Below are 2,337 nucleotides of genomic sequence, written 5' to 3' on the forward strand. Positions count from 1 at the left end.
TTATAAAAGTTAGAGGAAACACTGAACAAAATGAAATTTTCACAAATTAAAAACAAAAAAATGTTATGTTGCTGAACTCTTTCAAATATATTACGTGACTTAAAGCTAGAACAACTAAAAACTTAAAACAAAGCCGTTTTTTGGCTGAGCAGAGAAACAGTCCAGTGTTGAACTGTTAGTGCAAATGAACATTGGATATTTTACACAAATCATTTGACTAAACATCAGATTTTAGCGGAGAATATTTTCCCTCGTTCTCCGTTTAAATGAACAGGCTTTGCGCTCGACCACTATACACTGTTGAATAGCTATGGACAGCGTTACTTGCAGGCTACAGAATAAGTATGTACAACACAGCCATCGAGTTTAAAACATTTAAGGCTGATTTTAGACCGGGTACATTTGGCGAATTTCATGGAACAGTCTGCCAAGTACTCCATGGCGATGTTCTTGGCCATGCCAGTAATGCCACTCGATGACCCGGAGTGCATTCTTTAGTGTTTGTTCAGACATGTTGCCTCTGAACCTGTAGATTACTTCTTTGTACATCCGCCATGCCCTCTCGGTATGTTGTGTATGCGCACCCGTGGCTGGGTGAACAAAGAAACGTTTGTGATTCACCTGATAGTGAATATAGCCAAGTTCGCCTAGAGAATTGTACGCCCTCCAACAGTCACTGAGCACTTGACCCCCTGGTACCACATATTTTTGAATGATTGGAAGCAAATGTACCCTTGAGCGCCGTTTAACAAGTTTTAATATTGGCCGTCTGTGGTGTCTGTCCACCTCCAACATACCAAACACCCAAGACCTGCGTCTGGTCCAGGTCCTTCCCACTCTTCCTCTGTTATACTGAAAAAATAAACAAACAAAGCATTCAAATATACTGTGTATTTTAATTTAATGTAGTGCTTCAATTTGCATTTAAATGTATTGTATGTCAAGTTACAGCCTACTTTTCTTTTATGGCGAAACATGCTTTCATCGATTACGACGAAGGCCCTTCTTCCACCTATTCTCATTTTCCTTCGTCGTTCAAGCCGTTCGACCGCCTTGATGCAGCATCTCCGAAGGCGATCATGCACTTTGGAGATCAACCTACTGCTTCGAACGGTGTCCTCCTCCAGCAGGTCAACATGACGTCGCCTCATTCCTTGCGAAAAACTAGAAGGAAATCCAATTTAAAATGCAACACATTATAAATACGAGGCCAAAATGTCTTATATAAATTTGTCTATAAATTAGGAATATTTTTTTTAATTAATTTAAAAACATGGACTGCAGCCATGTGCTAATTTGTAACTGTTGTTCTGCAGTCTTACTCTCCAATACAATATCCTTATTAACAGTCCTCACGGCGCTGGAGGAGTCGGGTACGTCTCAGCTCAGCATCTCCCTGTCGTAGACACTTTCCCTGTTTATCCCCACTGTGGGAGTCAACAATGCCGAACGCTTAAAGCGCATTTCCCCCTCCCCTGCAGCAACGCGTGAGAGCGGCCTCTGGCAAAGGCAGTGACAGGTGCAGGCGGGTAACAATCTGTATTACAAAGTGCTGAAAGTCCACGGGAAAGACCGCGTAGAAACAGCGCTGACCGTGCCACGCGCGCTCCTGTTCATAAAAAAAATAGTCCTAAAAGAGTCGTTCTCCAGAAGCAGCGTGCATGGTTTTGCGCGTGTGGGGGAGCAGCAGGCGCGAGAGCCCGGCGGTTGAGTGGTGGAGGGGTTGGTGAAAGCAGACTGGGCTTTAATCATTGAAGTTTTCATTTTGGCTTCAGTTCCACAGCCTTATAGCCTACTGTAGCTACAGCCTTTGAATTTCAAGAACAATCCTATAGGTTTATTGCTTATTATTACAATAACATTTATATTCACAGTTTGGTTTATAATCTATCTATCCCCGCACCTGCTAAAAATACAGTATACCCACTAGAAAATTGAAGACTATACCACTGGTTTATAGTAGTCGGGAAAACTCGAATTACCAGAAGGAAACCTACACACAAATGAGGGTCTGCAAACTCATTACAGAAAAGCCACGTTCAGGTGGGAATTTAACTGTAGACTTGGTAGCTGTGAAGCATGACCTCTGACGTGCACTCTTGAGCTCAACTTTGTGATTGACATAGACCATTTTTTAAAATAAGAACAAGAGGGTTTAAGATATAACACATATAACTTTTTGGCTGGAACAATGACAACCTCCTCCACTATTTCTGGTCTACTCAGTACTAAATTATGAATAATAGAAAAAACTATACTCACTTGTGGATTATCTTCATCCAAGTTTGAAGGGGCAAATGGGAATTCTCAAACATGGATCCTGTGAACAGACCTGGA

The sequence above is a fragment of the Gobius niger genome, assembly GCF_951799975.1.
Source record: "Gobius niger genome assembly, chromosome: 3".
In the NCBI taxonomy this organism is placed as follows: Eukaryota; Metazoa; Chordata; class Actinopteri; order Gobiiformes; family Gobiidae; genus Gobius; species Gobius niger.